Here is a 12,508-nt window from a genome sequence, read left to right on the forward strand (position 1 = left end):
ACCCAAGACCTAACCAGTCCAAACTCTGCTTCCCCAACAAGTCCAGACAAGCTGATGAAGTGTTGCTATAGACATATTCCACTGTAGCAAAAATTCTTTCAAATAAATTAATGCATTTAAAATAGTGCCTGTCCTCAAAAATGAATACAGCAAGGCTGCCTAGATAAGCACATGCCTGAAGAATAGCTGAAGCATGCTTACATAAGACTCTTTAACTTATATCCATGTGTCAAGAATATATTTCCTCTATTCATAGAAGATACCAATACACTAACAGCATGTACTGATGCATCATAATACCTTGATTTATCTTATATGCAGCATTATTACTCAACAACAGGAGAGGTCTGGATCTGAGGACTGGATCACAACAATTTCATGGGAAAAAGTAATACGACAAGACACAGTTTGCTCAGAGATCCAGGGAGGCTGATCCTAGAGTGCAAACTCATTAAGTTTACTCATTGAGAATAAAAATCTGAAGCTAAATTTACAGTTACAGTTTTTCCCTCTGAATTTTTATTATCCAGATCTTGTGAGGTTTTCAGGAGCCAATTTCAGGAACCACTTCAAGATTGAACAAGCAGCATTCTAGACAATGAGTTGCTAGCTTAGTCCATTTCAAATCAAATCAAAATTTTATTATGGTCTAAAAGCATCACAACACTTAAGCCCTTATCTGGAACAAAGACAAGAGTGTGCTTGTGCTGTTAAAATAGGACTTGTGAAATATTTTACTTCCCTCTAGGCCGTGTTTTCTCAAGAAATTTTTAACCCACATTTCATTGTGATTATAAAGGAGGGATGAATAATTTTCAGAACAAACGTTGTAATGAGGAACACTAATCCAACAGTAAGTAAAAGCTTTGGAATCAAACAATTGTAATTCTGGAAAATTATGAACTACTGTATAAAGTCAGCACCTACCCTCCTAGGAGAATGAAATATTTTGAGGAATATTTAAAAAGGCAGAATATTATATTTCCCTAAAGGAGAAATGGAGAAACATGCTCTTGGAGACAGAAAGCAGCCCCCACGTCTTTCTTAATAGCCCCCAGCAGATATTTTGTGCCCATTAAGAAAGATTGGGCACTCCTATTCAGAAACTAGCTGCAGTTTCCCTCCCCAAGCAGAAACTGAGGCCATCTTTTAGAAAGGCAGATTTGGTAATTCATTCAGAAAGACTGGGTCAAGACAGAAACTCAGATAAGCAACAAACAAAAGGTTGACAAAGTTAGCTCAGGCAAACACCTAGGATTGGCATTTCCTCTTTTGCTTATAGAGCCAGCTATGACCCCTACATGACCCTTACATGACCCCATAGCAATCTGACAACAGCCAATAAAATATATGTTCTTGCACAGGAACAGGAAGCTCAAGTGCAAAGCTCAAAGAAGGTATAAAACCCTCTCACTGTCAACTCCATTTTGGTCAGCTGCATCAGGATCACAAACACGTGGTCCTGTTCATCAATAAATGGACCCTCTTTCCAATCAGTCTCCAGCCTCCATTTTGTCTCCAGTGCCTTTCTCCCGACTTGGAACTTGAACCAGAAGGATATTTCTTCCCACACTACCTTAATGTACTTTACTATCTGAGACTTACAATAAACAATTGCAATTCATTTTTATCAAGTCTGTTTCTCTTTAGAATTTTACACATTGCTAATAAGTGTACTAGCCAGTGTAAGTTTCAGAAAGAGTGTTCTTCAAAATAGCAGGATTTCTGTTAAAGTGTAATAATAATAATAACACAGGGAAGCTATTTTTAGTAATTATTTCTTTAGTAGAAATTTATCTGGGAGAAAAATTTGCTATGAAATAAACATTTAAAATGAATTGTGCTATTTAGAAAATGATTATATTCATGTTGGTATATTAATATACTTCTAAAAAATCATTAGCTTCAAAGGACAATACATTTGTGAAGACCTACAAGAAAAAACACAACAATCAGCAAGATTTTTACAACTTTTCTTCACAGGATAACAAATAAAAATAACAAAAATGGGGTGGAATATGTTACTGAGTTTCAAGGCTTATTGTGTTCTAATCTCAGAAATCTAAAAAATACCACTTTAGAATTAAAATAGAAACTTTTCGCTCATGACTCACAAAACCCTATGTGTGGGATGGTGTCATTATATTGGGGCATTTTTCACAATGATTAATTTGAATCCAGGAGAAATAACATTTGTATTGAAATTCTAGTTCAGTCCCTTATACAATACTAGCTTCCTGAAATATATATGCCATTTTGTGTATAAAACCCCCTATGGGCATCAAATAAAAGTCATTATTTAATTACTGACATCTCTGATGATTCACTGCTGAAATTCATTGTGAAAGAAAATGTGAATTGGGGTACAAATGTCACTTTCTCTGTGTCATTGTACCTCCTATAGCTCCTACAAAGCTATGAGAGCTTTGTTTAGTTGCCTCTTCTGACCAGGGGTGGGTTCTACTTACCTTTATTACTGGTTTGTAGTGGGGCTGCACATGCGCAGAAGCGTTGTGGTGACATCGGGGTCAGTGGGTGGAGCCTCCCGCCGTCGCTCCTACCATCCCTGCCTTAAAAAAAAGGAGGAATATATTCAAACATTTATTGCGGTGAAATCATTGAAACCTGACATTGTTAATGCCTTCTAAAGCAGCATTTACCAACCTCAGCAATTTTAAGATGCATGAACTTCAACTCCCAGAATTCCCTAGCAGGCATGCTAGCTAGGACTTCTGGGAGTTGAAGTCCACACATCCTAAAATTTAAGAGGTTAAGAGACACTGCTCTAAAAGTCAATGTTATAACAATAAATGTCCCATTTTCATTTCATTTTGCCCAAAGTGTGAAGTATTGTCAGGATTGTTATGCTTTTCTTTTTAGTTTATGAATGAATATTTTCTTTAACATGAATCGTAAACTTAAGTAAGTTTGTTCTCAGATCTCGATACAGAACTTTGAATTCAAATCATGCCCTCATCAGATCTCCAATCTCCAAAGGGAACTGATTCAGGACTGATCTGTATGGGCCTTGAGATGATACTTTGGGATTTTACCAGTTAGCTTTCTTTGCAGTAAACTGACACCAGTGAATTCTCCAGTCGGAATGAATTCTCCTGCTAAATATTTTCAAAGCAGATTTGCTACTACCTGTATTAGTTTGTGAAACTGAGAACAAGGAAGAATAATGTAATGAAAACTAAAAGGTAAAGAACAAAATGTTCTATTTGAAGACTAGCAATGGAGGAACATCAAGTGGTTTAATTAAATTTTGCAAAGATTTCAGATGCATGCATAGTTCAGGCATTTAAAAAAAAAAACTGATATTATTTTACCATAAGCCCAAAGCTTCTTTTTGATAGAAAGGTAATCTTTGGAGCTTTTGAAAGCAGCCCATTTCCTTTTGTGAGTCTTCCATTATCACCTGCCATGTCCTCTCAGAAAAAGGTTTAATCTCCATAGCGGCTACTATCTTTGACTGCTGAGGCGGATGGTTGCTAATGCTAATGATGCTTCAAAATGTCTCCTGCCCCACAGAGAAAAAGCATCCCTAGGTGAATGTTAATCCTGGGAAAAATGATAGCATGAATCCTAGCCTATGTCAGATACCTCAACCACACCTCTCAGTTGTCTCAGTTAATAAAGAATGGGAAGGAATATAGGAATATGGCAATGTTTGCATTCTTTTATTCAAGAAGCTCTGATGAACATTTACATTTCTCCATTTTAAAGAAGGAAGCGACATGGATTACATATAAGCATACACCTATCATATATGTAACATATACCTGTATCAGTGGTGGGTTTCAAAAATTTTTACTACTGGTTCTGTGGGTGTGGCTTGGTGGATGTGGCTTGGTGGGCATGACAGGAGAAGGATACTGCAAAATCTCCATTTCCTCCTGATCAGCTGGGACTCGGGAGGCAGAGAATAAATGAGGGTGGGGCCAGTCAGAGGCGGTATTTGCCGGTTCTTCGAACTACTCAAAATTTCCTTTACCAGTTCTCCAGAACTGGTCAGAACCTGCTGAAACCCACCTCTGACCTGTATGTATATGGGATACACCTATGGGATGTCTACAGAAAAATGGGAAGCAGGCCATCTACCTGAGATTAAAGAAATAAAAAACTTCATTTTAGTCTTCCATCTGGAGTTCTCCATGTAACCTTGAGTCCTGAAGATTCAACTCAAATGGCACCTTGCCTTAGACATGAGAGAGAGAAAGCTATTCCACCCCACAAGCTTCGGATGTCTTCCCCACTGATTTCCTCAAAATTATTGTTCTCTCTCTCTCTCTCTCTCTTTTTTTTCTAGACGCTATGAATTATACTGACAGGCATAGCAGTCCTTTTTCAGAAGTTTAAGGATATAGATGGTCCTTCACCGAAAAATCAGTTTTAAGGTTTAAATTCAGTAACTTGAATTTCTCCAAGGTAGATAAACAGACATCTGAATTTTCTGGGAGAATCCTTTTTGGAGAGTGGAAGGAGATCCAGGCCTGCAGGCTCACACACATAACCAGAAAATTTTGATTATACATGAGGCAACATTACAGTGACTTATGTATACCCAACTTGATTTATATTTAAAAAATTTTTTGGATGATGGTCTCGATATGGTATGAGCCATTGAAAAATAAGAATTTGAGAGAAAATGAAATAGATTCACAAACAAATAGAAATAGAGTCTAACAAAAGAAAGAAAATAGGTTCTGCCTGGAGGTACCAAATTTAATATCTCCCAAATGATCTCTCCCTCTGCAGATGTTCATCAGGAATGTTGCATTCTGTGCATACAGGGGCACATTATTCTAGAGCATGTTATTCTATGTTGTCGTCACATGATGTATCACAACTCCCCCCCTTTGCTAAACCGGGGGTGGGCGTGGCTAACACATGATGCATCCAGCCCATGGGCCGTGAGTTTGACACCCCTGTTCTAGAGGAAGGGTGCCACCACTGAGAAGACTATAGTATGAAGCCCTGCAAATGGAACTCCACAGGTGATGGGATCCTTCCACATCCACATCGCCGCCTACTCATGTCTTACAAAACAGGCAGCTTGGAGCATGTAGTCTTGAAGATAACCAAACCCTAATTATGAACCTGATCCTTTTAAGTGAGATTTTATCATTTATCTGAACCTTTATCCAGGTCACCTTTATCTGAACCTTTATTCCCACACCCAAAATACTTCTGTCTTGTCTTGATTAAAATTTGGTCTGTTGCTGTCATCATCCATGTCTATCATTTTGTATCCTCCATTATCATCTGAATCCAACATCTTAGAAAATCCAACATATTAAGAAAAATGTTTCAGCTTAGTAGCTGTGTTCAGTGGTGCACCCATTTCTGAAAGCATTCAGAAAGAGAGAGAATTTGTCAATCCATTTTAGATTTAGATTGTGGACAACAATTAGGTGAAGCCAGAATTTCTAGCAAGAGGAAAACAAATTGCCTATAAGCTGCTTACACAATGCCACATCATAAGAAATCTCAGCTTTATTCTAATTTCAAGTGCTATGCAAGGCGGCTGAAATGAGAGATGATTAAGCCTTCAGAACCAGCCAATGTTATGCAATTAAAATCTTCCCAGATATTTTGGGAAGATGAAACAGACAAAACAGACAAAGAGGCAGTGGAAGTGGTACAGTTCAAGCCCCGCCCATTTTGTAAATGAGTAAATGTTGTATGCGAGTATAAAGGGGCAGGGCTTTGAACACACTGCTACAAAAAAAAAAAAAACCCTGCATTTTTGCTGTTTTCCCCTTCCATGTATATCAGTGCTCCTCACAACTCTGTGAGTCACATGTTTTGTGACTGAGAGTTGCAGATTATACACTGGCCCATTAACTTTTAAGTTTTGTCATGAAGCCAGAGAAGCAACACACAATTTTATTTCACTCATTTTATTTTCAAAACAAAGCAAGGGGGATCTGCAAGATCATTTGAGGAAGATATTGAGTAAACCAATTATTACATTTACATAGAAATATAAAATAAATGCCTAATACAAAATAAAAGCAATATTGAATTAATTCTTCATATGCTGGTTTTGTTCTCATACTTCAGTCATTTAGTGGGGATGAGCCACTTAGAATGGGAATTCAGAAAGAAATGGACCACCAGATCTGGACAAAAAAAAATGGGAATAGTAGCCAAAGAGATATTTTAAAAAATTAACTCATTAGCTCTATTGACCATATAGAATTTTGCAGCCCAAATCAGGTACAGGTGGTCCTTGCCTACCAATTGTCTCATTCAGTCACTATTTGAAGTTACAATGGTGCTGAAAAAATAACTTTATGAACAATGGCTGCTTTTATGACCTTTGCAGTCACTGTAAATGCAAAGCCATAAGTCCATTATGCAGGAGCTGGGGGGAGGCAGGAGGGGGGATAAAAGAAGACAATCTGATCCATTTTCCCTCATCCCCTCTTTAGCAGAGCAGAGAGATTGGAGAAGAAGGGATTACAAGAGAGTAAACAGGCATACACTGGGGATAGCACCAGTGCATTGCTTTCAATGTATATTATCCACAAGTGTCTCTACTTACTCTCTTTAATCATTTTCCTTCCAATTAATGTAAATACATACATTAATTCCCTTCTTGCTAATTATTCCAGCATAGAGTAGGCATTCCAAAGGGCAGGGGAGTTGTTGTGGCTCCATCCTCCGAGCCTATCTTATTGGAAGAAGAAGGCTCCGAACATGAAGAAGAGGAGACGGCCAGGCCTCCCTCTCCAGGACCCTCCTCTCTGGCAATGCCTCAGGTGTCTCCCGAAGGAGAAGAGATTGGCCAGGAGCCAGGTGTTTCCGAGCTGTCGGATAGTGACGAAGAAACATTGTGGTTGGATCCACACCAGTGTCGGAGAGACAAGCGGGTGTAGCAGAAAAGGAGGCGTGCCAGAGATTAAGCTGAGTCACTGGACCACACCCCACAGGCTATAAAAGGGAGTGTGGTGGCCATTCAGACTCTGTGACGGACAAAGCTAATCTCTGGCGAGGCACTTTGCACCTTCGGACACAACACCTATTTGCTGTGGATTTAATTACAAACTGGACTATTCAAACTGTGTGTATTTTTGTCTGTGTTATCGGAGTAAAAGTTCTTGGCAGGCAGCCATGGAGTTGCTGCCAAGTTCCTTATCACTGACGTTGAGTGTTTGAAGAGTTTATTTAACCCTCGGCTGGCTGGTTGGGTGTGTGCGTGGTACGGGGACAGAACAGGAGTGGTGAAAAGAGAGTGGTGAAACCACCAATTGTGGTTGCGAATGTGGACTGTTTATACCTGAGTCCAAAGGATTAGATTTAGCTCAGAACAGATCTAATGATGTATAGGGATTACCTAAGCAATATCATGGGAGTTATAGGTTTAATTTGCCAATTAATGACTGAGATTAATTAATTCTTACTTTTCATGATACAAGATGAAGTGCAAGATGAAGTGGAATTGATGGGATTCCTTCTTGGCATCAGATGGATGTACAGAGCCAAATTACCTTAAAATAACTGCCAGTGATGAATCTACTCCTGGAAAAGGAGATGGTCAGAACTAGACTGCTTGTCTTGTGAAAGCAGAAGTTTGAAGACATCCCTGGTCTTTTGTCTCTTGTGATTCAGGGTGACTTTTGGGGAAAAGGTGACAGGAACCTTTTCTGTTGTTCAGCTGCCTCAAGATGATATTCTTGTATCATCAATCAATTCTGAAATATTTGTGATATAGCTAGCCTTTCTAGATACTACCATGACTAGTTATTATTAGTAGTAGTCGTATGTTGCTAGCATTTGCTGTTTTCCCAGTTCTTCAATCTGTTTTTTATGTCTTGTCCATTTTATGAGTTGATTCTTGCAAGAAGGAAATTATGTTATTTCTGTATAGGTTTTCTTGCTTCTGATTTATTTCTTTTGGGTCTCCATATGTTGCACTGAATTTCTCCAGGAATTTAATATTTGTCCCTGCAGGCTTTACAAGGCTGTTACTATTCCAGGCCCTACTTTCTCATTTCTAATCTCTGGTCTGTTACCCTTGTTTTTGCATGCTTCTCTGGTTTCAGCCTAGAGCATAAAAACCTTCTGCCTTGTTTATAACTGGTTTTTCTACCCATTGGTCCCAGGAAACAGGTGGCATCAAGTTCCTATCTTGGGAGGGAGACCTTTCCTCTTTCCTTCCTGGGTTGAGTGGCAACATCACAAATTCTAATTAAAATACTTTCCATTCTTCTTTAAGAATGACCTCTAGTGTTGGATGAAAAGAAGTGTATTATTCTCTTAAGGTTCCAAAAGTTTTCAGATTCTGTATCTTCCATTTAACCTAGACAGAGCTATCAGGGCTGCAAACATCCAAACCAGCCATAAGCCAGCCTTCCTTCCTTCCTTCCTTCCTTCCTTCCTTCCTTCCTTCCTTCCTTTCTTTCTTTCTTTCTTTCTTTCTTTCTTTCTTCCTTTTTTTCTTTCTTTCTTTCTTCTTCTTTCTCTTTTTCACTCTCTTCCTTCCTTTCTTTTTCTCTTTCTTTATTTCTATCTGTTTTTCTTTTTATTCTTTCTTCTTTTTATCTCTATCTCTCTTTTATTCTCTTTCCTCCTTTCTTTCTTTTTCCCTATCCCTCCCTCCCCCCTCCCATCCTCCCTCCCTTCCTTTTCTCTGAGTGGTGAACAGAATAAAAACACAATACAGTAAAACAAGAATTAAAAACAATAAACAACTTTGAGGCCCTAATAAAACTTGCATCCATCTACTCACCCCCAATGCCAGCTCTATCAACATTATGGACACAGTATCTGGGGGACGGGGTGAAAGCCAGACACATGGACCCATCATGGACACAGTGCCGGGGGGGGGAAAGAGAAGTCAGTTCTTCACAGTGCTCCCCCACTCCCCCAGCCTGGGGGGTGGGGGAGGAGCCAGATCTTCAAAGGCCAACAGTGTCGGGACCTCTGTATTGCCAAGGGAGACTGTTCCATCATGACAGTGAAGGCATGCTTATGAAACCCCACCGGCAACACTACTTCACTCTGGGAATCCAGAGTGTTCCCATCTTGCCAGATCTAGTAGGATGGGCAGAAACCATCCATGGTTGCTGCCATCTATTGTTCACCTGAATTTTTCCTTCCAGATCTGATAACCCTTTTGCAACAACTGTACAACAGAATAAAGAAGCTCTCAGTAGAGTGCAGCCCCATGCTAAGAAATAGAAAAAAAAATTCCAAGAACCAAACAGGATGTGGTAGGAGCTAGTGACACAAGGCATGAAAGACAAGTGAAGTAGAAACACTGTTGTGAAAGATAAAATGAAAATGCAAAAATTCCACCAATTCTTTAGTTGACACATCAGATGAAAACAGTGGCATTTGCTTCTCAACCTAACGCACCTAAATTTTCTTTAGAAAGATTCTGCAATGCAAACCCACCAACTCTCGTACCTAAAATTTCACATGCACACTGGTATTTACACAACCATTCTTTGCTTTTACAACTTTCTCAACAAAGAATCCCCCTCTAAGTGTGCTGTTCTGAATCAGGTAAAAGGGAATAAGTGAGAACACTCATTTCAAGATTTTGGGTTATTTCACTAGAAACAGAAATATTTTGTCAGATGCTTGCAATGATATTTTGATTTTTTTGGGGGGGTGTATTAATTTTGTATTGTTTATTATGTTTATCTTTTTGTATAAGTCGTAAATAGCATACCCTAGCCATGGTAGTTGGATTATTTTTTTTGGAGTTTTATGGACTTTATCTCACTGTTTTTCCATGATAACTGAAGCCTTGTAAAATCCACTCAAAGCAGTAAAATTAGTGATTTGTGTTCTGAGTAGAGTATTATGGTTTATTGAATATTTTAATAAAACAAGGTGCTAGTTATATGTTGGGCAGTTCAGAAAGCTATTTTTTTTCCTTAACCTTGAATATTTGCATTTTGATATTTAAAAGGAAATGAGAGTTTTACATTTGAATTACAAATATTATTTTCTTTAATTAACATTTATCTACATGGGAGAAAGAGCTGGTACTTATAGTCCCTTGCCTCAATGCTATATCACTGGGAAATGGCCCTATAACATTTTTTTTCTTAAAATTTGACTTAGTAATTGGAAAAAAACCCACAGGATGTGGGTGACCCCTCATGTGCTAGAGTTACAGAAGGAGGAAGTTAGAAGTAGTAGTTATGTGGTAGAAGTTAGAAGTTAGCTAGTAGTAATAAGAATTACACAGCCTCTGTTCCAAGTAATAGAAGGCAGAGGCAGATTATGAAGATCCAGAGGCCTTCTTAAAAAGGAGATTTGAACTCACCACCCTTCCTATGGGTTCTGCTTCTGCCCTGCCCTATTAACTTTGGTTACACAGTCTTTTTTTTCCTTTTGGGTGACTTAGTATATTGTGCAAACCTAGCCAAGTTTGGTTAATTTGTGATAAAATGTACTTTGTGTGTATTAAAAAAAAGGTGTAAATCCAGAGTAAGCCTTTTGTTAGATTGCAAACTAAAAACCGCCTTTGCAGGTTAGGAAATAAAAAAAAAATTGTTCTCTTTTAGTCTCTGGGTTAATTCCACATTTTGAAAAATTAGCTAAACTGAAGGAAATGATTGGGAGAACAGCAAATATAGATATCCAGGATCAGTGGTTTTTAAGAACAAATTACTTCTTATTTCCACTGAAATAATTTCCATTTGCACTTTTCCTCATCCAGGAAGAGACCCCAAATTTTACTCAGTGGTTTAGGCATATCCTAACTCCATTGTTTACTTAGTAATACACATTATCCATCTGTGTCATTTTTCCATCTTGTCATTCAGAGCTACAGGGGTTTTCAATCTGCTTGCCAAGAGCTGAAGAATAGAAAAATTGATATCCATCCTTTTATCTTTGCAAAGATTCCTACATTTTGCTAATAAAGTAAGTAGGTGCTGGTTTCTATCTCACTACTTCACTTCCAACGGACCAGCAACAAAACTGTGTTTATTTATAAATCTTTTTTGTTGGTGGTGGTTTATATTTTTCTCGAAAAAGTGTTATATAATGAAGATCTCTTTACTGGTTTGTCAGGCCAACAACAGATTAATAATCCAGTTTCTCATCTGTAGAAACTATAATAACAGTCAGTTTCTTGCTAATTGGGAAATCTACTTCTTTGGGCAATGACAGACTTTCATGTGATGCTCACAGATAGAATTCACTGAGATCCCGATTGCATAAAGTCACGAAAGGAAGCAATTCCGGTTTGCCACAAGCTGAAATGCTTATTTGATTACTTGGCCACGTAAACAGAGCATAATGTGGGGGGAGAGATACTCTATGTTTGTGTGCGTCTGTGTGCGCATGCACGCATTTGAAGGCAAATGGTATGAATGGCAAAGCAATGGTGCATCTGCTCCTTAGCACATTGCCAGTTTCAGCAATAATGAAATAGTTCCAGGCTTGGCAAACAGTTCTAACAGGGGACATTTTTTTAGAATTGAACAAAGGACAGGAAAACCAACAGCCTATTAACTCCTAAGAAGCCAGAGAAATGTTTTTTAAAAAATCTCTTCTTCTAGTTGGAATAGTAGCACTGGTGGGTTGCCCCCGTTTCGGACCAGTTTGCAAGAACCAGTAGTAAAACCGGTGGGAAGCCCCACCCACCACCCTGGATGTCATCATCAGTGATCTGCACATGCGCAGAAGCAAGGCGTTGAGAACCAGTAGTAGAGGTAAGTAGAACCCACCCCTGAATAGTACTGTGCCACAGGTCTTCTTCCTTCTACCCTTAAGTGATAAGGAAGTGAGTTAGGGTTAGGGTTAGCGTTAAGGTAGCTTGAGCAGAATGGAGTCCATTATTTGGCCTTTGCAATCCTCTTCAGAAGATAATAATCTCTGAAGGAGAAGAGAATACCTGGCAGAATTCTGCAGTTAGACACCACAATTGTTCAAGACCTAGTTGTACCTGGGATGGAGCAGCTGGGCTGCAAAAGCATGTCACAGAGCATCTGTTGTCTTTCATGCATTCTGAATAGGAAGCGGTTAAAAAGTTGTTTTGCTATAGGTGCCTTCTGTGTGTAGGAGAAACTTTTAGCAATTGTGAGAAGTCAGTCTTTAGGACGGAGAGCCGTACTGATAAACTGGTTAGAAGGGAGAATCCAGAGAGCCAGAGTAAGTGTGGGGGTGGGGGTGGATAGAGGCTTGGCTGGGCTGCTAGGTTTATATCTGGAAAGTAAGCCCATCAGTTGGTAGACCAATGAAAACAGATCATTTCAATTCACTTTTCTTTTGCTGCTTTGCATTTTTGGTTCCCAGAGTAAGTGTCAGGAAAAACGTATGTAGCTAAACAATGCCAGTTTGGCCTAGTGGTTAAGGCACCAGGCTAGAAACTAGGAGACTGTGAATTCTAGTCCTGCCTTAGGCATGAAAGCCAGCTGGCTGATTCTGGACCAGTCACTCTCTCTCTCAGCCCCATCTAGGTCACAGATTTATTGTTGTGGAGAAAATAGGAGAAAGAAGGAATATTAGGTATGTTTGCTGCCTTGAGTTACTT

The sequence above is a fragment of the Pantherophis guttatus genome, chromosome 3 (assembly GCF_059756535.1).
Source record: "Pantherophis guttatus breed Tessera chromosome 3, ASM5975653v1, whole genome shotgun sequence".
Classification (NCBI taxonomy): domain Eukaryota; kingdom Metazoa; phylum Chordata; class Lepidosauria; order Squamata; family Colubridae; genus Pantherophis; species Pantherophis guttatus.